We start from the raw sequence: 12385 nt of genomic DNA on the forward strand, positions 1-12385 counted from the left end.
TGCCTTCAACATTTTGCTCAAAACATCCATTACAAAAACAGAGGAATGGGGACAAAGGGTCCCCTTGTCTCAATCCCCGGGAACTATTAAAAAACCAGCATGGGTTCCATTAACCAAAACTGAGAATCTAACAGTAGAGATGCAATGCTTCATCCACTTGCACCATCTCTTCCCAAAACCATACCTACCAAGAATGTACACCAAAAATTCTCATTTAACATGGTCAAAAGCCTTCTCCATGTCAAGTTTACAAAGAATGTATGGCACTCCACTCTGATTCTACTCTCCAAACATTCAGTAATGATGAGGATAGAGTCAAGAATTTGTCTTCCCTTGACAAAGGCATTCTATATCTTTCCCATAGCCTCACTTAAACGATTTGTAAGAACCTTTGAGATGATCTTGTACACTCTACTAACAAGACTGATGGGATAAAAATCCTTCACCTCCATAGACCCAACTTTATTGGAATAAGCGCAATGAACGTAGCATTAAGACTTTTCTCAAATTTCAAATATTAGTAAATTCAAGAAAAAACTTCATGACGTCCTTCCAAACAATGTCCCAACAAGCCTAAAAGAATGCCATGGAAAAGCCATCTGGTCCCAGATCTTTATGTTTGTCCATCCCCCTTATCACATTGAGCAACTCCTCCTTCTCAAACATTCCTCCAACCAAACCGCACTAGACCGATCAATTGAATCAAAAACCAACCCACCATCCTTGGGTTCCAAGGATATTGCTCCAATGCTCTGTAAGGAGCTTTATCTTTGAAATGAAGTTAATTTAGGTTGATAGACATAAAAAAATAAAAATTAGGTTGATAGACATGTTTTATGTATTCGGGTGTATAGGTTGTCAGAAATTATAAAAATGCAAATAAAAAAGCATTTAAAAAAACATATATAAAAATTATGCATTAAAAAAGTATATTAAAAAAAGGATAAAAAATAATAATGTTTTATTATTATTATAGAAAATGAGATGATTAATCCAATGTGGGGTTCAAGTTTTGAGTGGGTAGCTAGAACCCAAAAAGTGGCATATTAGCCAAACTTTACCTAAAACTTTTCCTAAACCAATACTAATGCTCTTAGAGCACTGGCATTGGCTTAGCCAAATGCCATTGCAATGCAAATAATTTGTGTCAAAATGGTCTGCATTGGCTTAGCCATAGATTAGTCTAAATACATTTTTGCTACAGTAGTTCAACATCTTTGCATTCACATTGTAGCTTTAGGCATCACTTTTCTTAATCTTATTCTCTCTCTGGTCCAAACGGTAACATTCTCTCTTTGGCTCTCACATTTTCTTCTCCTATCGATCTCATTTCCATCCTCTTTACTTTCTCTTCATTGCTTCTCTCCAGTCTCCCCCCATTTCTTCTATATTTCATCAGATCTCACACAACATATTCAGCTTTTCCCTTCTCTGATCCAGCTCTCTCTCCGCCGACCAAGCCTCCATTCCCGACCTCTCTCCCTCCATTGCAGACTGATCCTCCCTTACCGCACGACCATATATATATTTATTATATATAAATATATATATATATATATACATATATATATATATATATACCTCTAAAACCCTTGCCAGCTATTTTGCTGTCTCTAATGGCGACTTAGAGTGATTTCTCTCTTTCTCCAATGACTCGCTAGGGTTTCTCTACATGCGAGCGAGGCAAGGTGCAATTCCTACGGTTGTCAAGGGAGAATCCAGAGCTCAAGTAACAAGGCCCACAAGTATTGCTTCTCTAAATCTTCTTGTAATCTTCACAACCTAAGGTTTGTCTTCTTTTTTGAACTTGTGTTTAATTTGTTTCGCCTTTGCTCTTTGTTTAGTTTGATAGAAAAACTAGAAAGGGATGGAGAAAGAAAATATAAAGCATTTAGGCATTGGAATTTCTTTTGGCTCAGTAATATGGAATATTCACATATGAGAGAAAATTTTCATTTTAAGGTTTTATACACTTGTCCACTCTAGAACTTCCATGCTAACCAAACATAGCATCATTGATTGATTTGATTTTCTGCGACTCAATCAATTCATGCTTTTGTTCCCTACCATTATCTTCTCATTTCATGACTTTCAAGATTTATGAAAGCCCCGTGCAGGCCCTTTGAAGAAAAATAGAACCCTATGATATCCCATACTAACTGATGAGTGTAAGTAATGTGTGGGATCTCACATTGCTTGAAAATGAGAAGTTATTGCACTTTATAATGATTCCAATGGGACACCAATTATTCCACAGACTAGTCCTTTAGGAATATGGCCCAAATGTAGCTCAAGGCTTCTCTTGGGGCGTTACAAATAGTATTAAATTCGATCCCACTCAGAAGTGTGGGACTTGAGTTGTACCACGTATGATGAAATGGCCCGACCAGGACATCGAAATTTAAAGGGGATTGTGATACCTTATATTAACTAATGAGTATAGGTAGTGTATGGGATCTCACATTGCTTGGAAGGGAGTTCTTGTTGTTTATAATAATTTCAATAGGGTTCCAATTATACCATTGACTAGTCTTTTCGGACTATGATCCAGATGTGATTCAAGCCTTCTCTTGGGACGTTACAAACCCACCTGAAAAAATTCACTTTTTTATAGTAGGTCCGCTTTTTTCTAAGAGACTACACTAGGCTTGTGCGTCCTAGGCTTGTATCTAGCATTACCCATAAATTATTTTCATTTCGATAAGAGCAAGATTGCAAAATCAGAGCGAAATGTTACCAAGGGTGCTAGGTCTGTTCAACTTCAGCATAATAGAATGGTAGCTGAATTTCCCTAGTTTTGTGTTTGACACCAGAGAAATGCATTTCAAAGAATGCTCTCTTGCTATTAAAAAAAAAAAAGGGGACTATAATTTGAATAATTTGCTGAATTTTTTGTTAGCATTCTTCAAGTTAGTTGAATGCTCTCTTGCTGTAAAAAATGGACTATAAATTGACTAGGAGTTGTTGGGTTATTGTTTCCCCCTGCTGCAATTAAAAATGTTCAAATTCCCAGTGGCTGCTGCTGTATAACATTATGGGCAGTCCCAAGCATTTCAATGCCTCACTTGCTATATACCTAATGCAGTTTCCTTGTAGCTGGATATTTTTCACATGTGAAAATCTTCTCTAGTTTCCTTGTAACAAATGTTAATCTTCTTTTAACGTTGACTCCAAAATACATGTAAATATTTCTCAAATTTGCTGTTATGTTTGCATCACAGTTGCCTATGTACTCTACATTTGGCCCCTACTCTCTTAAGTTTACCGTCTAATTAATTATTCAGTTTCCATGTTCATTTACATTTAGAATCTGAAATATTTGATCCCATGTTCTTTTTTCTTTTTCTTTTTATTTGCACCAAGTGTCTAAGAACAAAGTCCCAACTAATCACAGGGGCGCACAAGCCCTCAACAAGGAGTTTCCCACAAGTGCATATCGGGTAATTCAAGGGGAAGTTCCCCCAGTCCAATGGCCCCTAGAAATTGTTCGCACCCAATAAGAATCGAACCTTAGACCGAGAGGGAGCATACCACCAAGACTAAGGCCTTTATCACTTAAGCCAACCCTAGGGGTTCCATGTTCATTTATATTCAATGCCATGTAAATTAAAGCATTTGCCTCGGTATTCTGAAATATTTGATGCCACGTTCATTTATTTTTGATGTCATGATTTATTTAGTCTGTTTGTAGCTACATTGCTCTGTATTAGTTTGTAGCTGCTAGGAGTGTAATCTATTCGGTTCGGCCCGGTTTTAGACATATTGTTGAACCAAATCAGTCTAAGTCAGTTTTGGAATTTCGAGAACCGAAACCGACCGGTTCATCCAAGGAACCGGAACTTTTGGTTTTTTCAATTTCGGTTTAGTTCGATTCGGTTTTAAAGGTGTGATTCAGTTTTGGGCTTTTTTGTTGGGCTGGTTGGTTTTTCTGACCCAAATGAATGATTCTTCTAGCCCAAATATGAGTTTGAGCCCAAAATTATATGCATACAACCAACTAACCAAACAAAAGCTAAAACAAATTAGCCAAAATACACTAATTAGTTTAATTATAACATGCATTTAATAATGCATAACAACATTCCTAAATAATATAATTATCAAAATATATATATATATAATATGTAAGTCACTTCAAAATGTGTAAAAATGTAATTATCAAAATATATATTAAATATATTTAATATATATTTTCTATATTTATACAATATAATATATTTAAGTATGTAACTTAATATGTGAGGATTTTTTTTTTTTTTTTTTGATAAGTAACTTAATATGTGAGGATAAATAATAACATGTTAATAACTTAGTATTAATATTCATGTTGAAGAGTAATTTTATATCAAGGAATCATAAATAATAAGATTAAAATTGTTATATCAATTTTATAATATATATAGCATATAATATATAATATAATACAAAGTTAAAATATATACATATTTCGCTTCGCTTCGGTCCACTGAACCGGTTTTTAATGGGTTTCAGTTCCCGGAGCCAAAACGACCGAACTGGTATTGAACCGGACTGAACCAGTCGATTCGGTTCGGTAGGTTTTCGGTTTTTTCTTTTAGCCCTAGTAGCTGCTGCTCTATTAGCTGCATTGGTCTCCATTTTCATAGTTTGTTTCCTGTTCAGCTACTACTAATCTTGAGTTGATACAACTAGGGAATGAAAATATTTCAGAGCATATTTCCATCAATGATGTGAGACCTCCAAGAAAGAAGATTGAAAAAGAAAGAGAGAGAGAGACCGAAAAAAAAAAAAAAAAAAAAAAAAAAAAAAAAAAAAAAAAAAGAGGAATGGCTATGCATTTTCTGTAATTTATTTTGATGGGTTCCTCCCTCCAAGTCTAGGTTCAAATCCTTGGATGCAAATAATTTCTAGGGGATATCGGACTGAGGGAATTTTCCCTTGAATTACCTGAGGTACACTTGTGGGAAACTCCTTACCAAAGGCCTATGCACCCCAAGATTAGTCGGGACTTTGTGCCCGGACACTCGGTGCCAATCTTAGAAATATTTTGATGGGTTGCCGTGCATTTGTCTTGGGTTGTAAAGAGCAGAAAATATAGACAGTATTTCGTGGGTGACTGATTTTGTAGCTGCTGAATTCTGAAATTTTCATAAATTTCATATTTGTATGGATTGGTACAATTTTTACTGGTATGACTTGGTGGTACAGTTCAAGTTTGATGTAAAATTTTGATAGTCTTGTGTTGGACAGTTCAATTTTGATATAGTCTTGCGTTGGACAGTTCAATATTTCAGTAGTCTTGTGTTGGACAGTTCAATAGTTGATATAGCCTTGGAAGTATAGTTCAATTTAATGTTTTATTATAATAAAGAAAATAAATCATATTTTATTATTAAGTCACCGGGTAGTACTCTAGGTAATTTGGGTCAGTTTTGGAGATCCTGCTCGTCCTTCTCAGGCAGGGAGGTAAGATAAGAAAAGGCTTAATAAACTGGCTTACCACAATAAAGTCAGGTTAGACAGCTAGAACAATAAAGAATGGAAACAATCAGTAGGCATGGTCAGCAGGTAGCTACTTTTCCCACTTATTCTTTTCATTTCAAAATCCGGCTCCCCGCTACCTGTCCATATATAGAATTGGGCTAATCCAATATGGAGCTAAGTTTTTAGTAGACCAGCCAAAAAACAAGAAGTGGCATATTAGCTAAAAAATTTGCCTATATCAATGCCATTACTCTTAGAGGACGTGTCATATTATTTTTTCAATCTTACTAAGAGGAGAATTTCTGGCCATCCAATACATAATAAGGTTGAAAGTAATTGGATCAAACATTAGTCAATCGCGTTGAGAATCGGACTCGTTTGGACACTTGGAGTATCTCAGAATTCTATGAATAGTAGTGAAATGATTTGAGTTAAAATGTTTTATTGGGTTTTGGGAAATGAGAGAAAGAAATTTGAAAAAAAATATTATAAAATTAAAAAATTGTTTGTAATTTTTAATATTATTTTTGTTTTGAAGTTAGTAAAAGTTGTATTGATTTTTGTGTTTTGTTTTGAAATTTATAAAAGTCATATCGGTTTTTGAGTTTAGATAATGATGAGGTAATGATTAGATGAAAAAGTTAAGATTTGAAATTAAAAAGTGTTTTGTGTTTGAGTAATGTTTGGAAATGAAATTATGAGAAGTTTTGAGAATTATGTCTCATCTCTACGTCCAAACGTCACGTCCCTAAGTGTGTTGAAATTCAACATGGTACTCTATGCCATGTATTAGTTATACAGATTATTGCCAACAGTCAACAACACAGAGCTGTGAGCTTATCAGAATTCAGATATCATTTTAGGATAAAATGCTTCAAGAGAAATTTCATAAAATGCTGACTTTGGACTTAAACCACTGAAATTCAACTCCCCTCACCAATCGAACAAGGCAGCAATTGCAAGTGTGTCCCTTTCAATCCCAGACCATTCCTTCGATACCAATCTAATGACCATTTCTGTTTCTGCTCCCCAATCTCCTTCCATACCCATATAACTTCCCCAATATTTGCTAGTTGTTCTCCCCTCCCCCCCCCCCCCCCAAAAACAATTTTCTCTCTCCCATGTCTATGAATATTCTCGCCTAGGGGCTCAATAGCCCTGTTTGTGCTGCTTCCCCTATTCAACTCCTACGGATGGAGTGTGATTGGCTTCAGTTTGCCCAGGCCGATACTACCCCAAGGGAGTTTCATAGCCCGTAGAGGGGCAGATGAAGGTGGTGGGATCAGCATTTGCGCAAGAACAAGGTAATCCCTTAAAAACCCCTGTTTTATTGAGATCAGAGGTAAAGGATTCTCACATTCCCCATGTAGGTGGCAGAACTGGAAGAGGCCATGGGTTAGCCTCTAGCAATGGGAAAAAGATACTTCCTTTCGTTAATTTGTTGAAGAACACTTATATTTGAAGTAAAAACCACGAGATGGTCTACAAGGACAGCATGCTGACCCACGTGGACACCCAGCGAATCAGAACAATGAATCTAATAGGTCACAATAGAATGAGGGTTTTGTTGCTAACAGGAACTCCTCTAAGAGTTATCGAAGGTCATGTATCCAAGTAAAGGGTAAACAACGCCCCCCCCCCCCCCCCCGGGGCCCGGTGCCAGGTCAATTCAACCATGGATGATGTTAGAATTTGTTCAGCCTGATTGCAAATGACAAACCCAAAGTAATTCTCCAAAGGGTATTGCCAATGATGGTCATAAAGAGTGCGAAGGCATGGCACCTTGGCAAGATGCTTCGTAGGATGGAAACTCCCCAATCTGGTTGTGAGATCCATTGTTTTTAAGCTTTGGAAAGACTTTGGATTCACTAAAGTGTTATCCAGTGACAACAGAGATTCAATCAAATGGGTGACAACAGAGATTCAATCAAATGAAGTTCATAATATGGTGTTAGACAATGCTCCATGGCATATGGCAGCATGTGTGTCCGAGAACGACAATCTAACTTAACCCTACTTAAAGTGGGATTGCAAAAAAATCCCTTGTGGGCTAAGTTAAGAGATACACTATTAAATTATTTGAAAAGGGATCTTAAGAGTGTCTAGGGTTGGGCCCGGAAGGTCCTCTTAACGCCTTCTTTTTTCTTCTCCTCGGAGTTATTTCACAAAGACTTGCCATTGTTAGAAAGGAGGGGGAACAAGCACACTTGGAGAGCATAGTACACAGGAGAGAGAATTCGTGTGCTTGGGAGTCCCTAATGATTAATGATTAAATAAACCAAGATTTTACCATGGCTGCAATTTTAGAGAGACGCGAAAGCGAAAGCCTATGGGGTTGCTTCTATAACTGGATAACCAACACTGAAAACCATCTTTACATTGGATGTATGATCTCCTTGCCCATTAAGCAGGATAGTTAGCACCATTGGGAACAGGCAATTGCGAGGTTGAATATGATTGGGAACAAGTAATTGTTACTCAATACAAAGTCTATGGGCAAACAATTATCACTTGCTCAAAGAATCTTTCAGAAGTGGATGCTACTTCTATGGCTCCTCCCAATAGTCCTACTAAAGAGGGATGGACTAAAGTTGTCAGGAGAAAGAAGGGTCACGTGAAGAAATAAAATTAAGTAAGGTTGACGTTGAATCAAGCACATTTGAACCCATAATCACCCCCATGGAGTGGAGTCATGAGCAGAGTGGGGGTTGAAACAATGAACAAGCCGAATTCTAGTTCCTTAAAAGAGGTGGTAGAAAAATAAATTATTTCAACTACCCCCCCCCCCCCAAAAAAAAAAAAAATTAAAAGAGACCGCATGAGAAGAAGAACCACTTGACATGGCACTTCCAACTTTGATTGCAAATAGTAGGCTTCAACCAATAGTTATAAAAATGCGAGTACAACCACCCCAAAGCTGAATCCATTATGAAGCAATGTAAAGGACTCCATGGATAGGAATCTCCTAATAAGAATCCCGGAAACAATTAGTTAGAAGGTGATCATAATCGTTTTGATGCCATGAAGATTGGAAGTAAGAATATAAGAGCTCTAAATGACCCAGTGAAGTAGAGCAAAGGGAAGTGGATTCATGAGCACCACCTATCTTTTTGTGGACTCATTGAATCTAGAGTCATGGAAATAATAAGAACCAAATCATGCAAGCTATTGATTGGAGATGGAGCTTTTTGAGTAACTATATCCACTCTGCAAAGGCTAGATTTGGAGGTTTTTGCTATTCAAGCCTATCAGTATTCTATATTTCTATTGCATAAACCAATGATCCGACAAGTGGAGCAACTACTTGGGGCTTTCCTATGGAAGGGAAGTGAGCTGAAATGTTAGGGAGCTAAAGTGTCTTGGGATATTGCACACCTCCCAAAAAAAGGAAGGTGGCCTTGGGATGAAACATATTGAGACTTGGAATTGTGTGGTCCTACTCAAACAACTATGCTATATTTGCACTAGTAGTAATCAATCGAATTGGTCTTGTCGAGTTCGGAACTATCTCTTCAGAATTGAAGATTTTGGCATCTTAACACACTAGTTGATAGTTCTTGGGTGAGTAGGAAAATATTGTCACCACAGGAATCTCCCAGTGAAAGAATGCAATTCATTTTTTTATTAGCACTAGGTGTCTGAAAGAAAGTCCTAACTAATCCCAGAGGTGCACAACCCTCAGCAAAGAGTTTAGCGCAAGTGCATCTAGGGTAATTCAAGGGGGGGCGTTCCCTAGTCCGATGGCCCCTGGAAGTTGTTCGCACCTAACATAGACCTCGAGGGAGCATAACACAAAGACCAAGGCTCTTACCACAGGCCCTCAGCAAAGAGTTTCCTGGAAGAGCACCTAATGTAATATAAGGGAACTTCCCTAGTCCGATGGTCCCTAGACGTTGTTTGCATCCAAGGGTTCGAACCTAAACTTAGAGGGAGGAAGCATACCACCAAAACCAAGTGCACATCAGGTAATTTAAGGGGAACTAACCCCAATCCAATGGCCCCTAGAAGTTTTTTGCACAAAAAGAATGCAATTCATTGTTGGGGACTAAAGATCCATTCACTTTTTTATTTTTTTTAATCACGAGCACCCTTTGGACCCGGTCCTCACGAACATCTTCCCTAAAGCATTATCATCGAATCCAGAGTGGCTATGGATGTTAGGCTGTCAAATTTTATGAGGTACAAATTGGATATTTCCACATTTCCCTAGTCATATTTGAGAGGTTTCGAGGAATGATACTCCTCCAACCTTAAAACCCAATTGTGCCCTAAAGGACAAAATGATAGGGCATAAACCCCAAATGAAAACTTCTCTATGAAGTATGCTTGAGTGAGTTTTTCGGCCGTGGAGCCAACTAAAACCATGGTATGACCTAATATAGTTTAAGGAGCAATTCCAAGGCATGTCTTAATCATGTGGCTAGCTGTTAGAGAGCATTTGAGTACTATGGATGGACTACCCTCCCATAGCATTGCCCAAACAACTAGTGTACCCTATGTAACACTTGAATCCAAAGCCATGACCACTTACTCTTCTCTTGCCCTTTTCTGAAAGAATTTGGTCTATCTTATTCTTCTCTTGCCCTTTTCCTGCCTTGTTGCTGCTACTTGATGCCACCTGCTGCCTACTTCTGCCGAGCTTATTACACCCTTATCTATCGGTTGCTGCTATATGCAAGATGCCTTACTGTTGCTGCCTGCTGCCTGTTGCTAGTTCCCGGTGGCTGCCACAAACTGCCGTCAGCTGCTTGGTTATTGGTTGCTGCTTACTTGTTGCTAATATATGGTACCTACTGTTAGGGATATCCAACCCCAAGGGGTTGGCCCAAGTGGTGAAGGCCTTGGTCTTGGGGTATCACTCCCTTCAAGGTCCAAGGTTCAACACCTCATGGGTGCAAACAATCCTTTGAGGCCACACCTCTTGGTGAAAAGCCAGCGATTTAACCAGTTCCGTGTAGGAAAACTTCTAAGGGTGCAGTGCACGGGACCGAGGTTTACTCTATAGAGGTGGGTCCGAAAGGCCCTACTTTGGAGAGGTTCCCCGACATATTAAAAAAAAAAAAAAAACTGTTAGGGATATCCTGCTGTCTTAATGCTACAAACTGTTGTCAAGGATATGCTGCTGTCTTAATGCTACCTGGTTAGGTCACTGCATTGTTGTGGAAGTGTCCGTTGAGCTATGCTACTATCCGATGAGCAATACAGCATTGTTGATGCTATGTATTATTACAGCCTTGTTCTCTCCTCTTTGTTATGTGTTCTTCCTATGTACTGTTGTATTGGTCATGTAGTGCTGGTAGTGCTGGTATGTGCTTCCTTTTATAGGGTTCCTTTTGGTTATAATATTTTTTACTTACCCAAAAATAAAGAAAGGTATTATCAGTCACAAACCCCAACAGAATAGTCTCAAAAATGGAAGAAAATATGAATAAATGTATATACAGGACAAGATAAATAAATGTATAGACAGGGCTGGCTAATCAATGCTGACCGTATTACATTGTTTGTTATGAAAATGAACAAATAATGAAAAAATAAATAACTAAATCAAAAGATAGAGTAAGAAGTACCTTTTCAAAAAGAAATGGTAGTCCCCATTTCAAGAACATGAGAAGAAATATTATGATTACCATGCACCATAGTAAGGCCTTGACCCACCACATGAAACACTTAGTCCTTGCTTCTGCTTGAGCCTGTAAGACATCAGCTTCCACTGAAGATGGTTCACATGATATGACCAGCCTAGCAAATTCACTGTTCTCCCTCACATGATGTGCAGAATTTGCATGTCTCGCTAAATCGACAGATGAGCTTGGCATCTTTTTGAGAAACCAGAAGGCTGTGAATTTAGAAAAAGATAGCATATTATAAGCCTTGGCAAGCATATTTCAGAATAAACCATAATAAATGGAAGTTCGTTACTCGTATCGAAATTATAGCAGTTGCAAAAGGAGTTAAGAATCCTAAACCATTCGTGCCGGGCAACTCTAAAAATTTTGGTGCAAACTATATACTGCTTCACATCTATCAAATGATAGTATATTTATACATACAAGTCTTTCCCACCTAAAACTAGATTTTCATATAACTGGGTACGTAATAGGTGGTGATAAATACCATTGTATCAGATTTCTACTCAATTTCACATATTTTCCATCGATGGAACCCTAGGGTCCTATCTTAGAGGACCAAACACCCGAAAAGCTCAAATAATTGGGCACGCGAAAAGAAAGCAGATCAAGTAGCAGTGTTGAGCCAGATTGAGTATCTTTACCTACTACCGGAGGAGTTGTCTAGTCTGTCGCCTACAAACCCCTGACTCCCGAAGGGCTGGGGCTGTTTGGTTGCTGCTTGTTCCACCAATAATCCCCTTGTTTCCGAGCACGAAGTAGTATTTTTCTCTTTTTTTCGTTTCTTGTTCGTTTTTTGGTTCCTTAATCCTTGTTCTTTTTCAAAAAAATGGCCGTATGCAACAGTCCGCACACCCAACCGGACTTTTGACTCTTGCGTACATTTTGACAAAACAGTCCCGATTAAGTTCGTATCTGGATCACCTGCGGCTCTACCTACTTCTGGCCTGGATTCGTTGCTTTCCTTTCCTCCTGGTCAAATTGGTTATCCAAGCCTTCCCTTTAATTTTCGGGATTTACCATTATTTTTAAACCATTGACTTCAACTTACGCTCAAAACTATTGTGGTTTTAAATTTGAAAAAAAAAAATTCATCATTAATTTTTTCAATTAATTTAAATTGATACTAATTTAAATTTACACCCCAAATTACTATATTTTTTTCAATTTGCATCTCATATTTTTTAAGACATCGTCGTGGACCGAAGAAACCAACCGGACCTACCATTTCGGTTTGGACTGGATCGAACCAAAGCTTGGACCGGTCAATCTCGGTCTAAGGATTTCTCAAC

General features: G+C 38.0%; 1 long non-coding RNA gene across 1 annotated transcript; it reads right to left on the bottom strand.

The window, feature by feature from the left end:
* Nucleotides 1–11157: 11157 nt before the first annotated feature.
* Nucleotides 11158–12007, bottom strand: LOC121256876. The gene is made up of 2 exons (XR_005939123.1): nt 11738–12007; nt 11158–11302 (listed from the first exon to the last, which is right to left on the bottom strand). It is a non-coding gene; the product is annotated as an uncharacterized LOC121256876 (long non-coding RNA).
* Nucleotides 12008–12385: the final 378 nt, after the last annotated feature.

This window comes from Juglans microcarpa x Juglans regia, chromosome 3S (assembly GCF_004785595.1).
Source record: "Juglans microcarpa x Juglans regia isolate MS1-56 chromosome 3S, Jm3101_v1.0, whole genome shotgun sequence".
Taxonomy (NCBI): domain Eukaryota; kingdom Viridiplantae; phylum Streptophyta; class Magnoliopsida; order Fagales; family Juglandaceae; genus Juglans; species Juglans microcarpa x Juglans regia.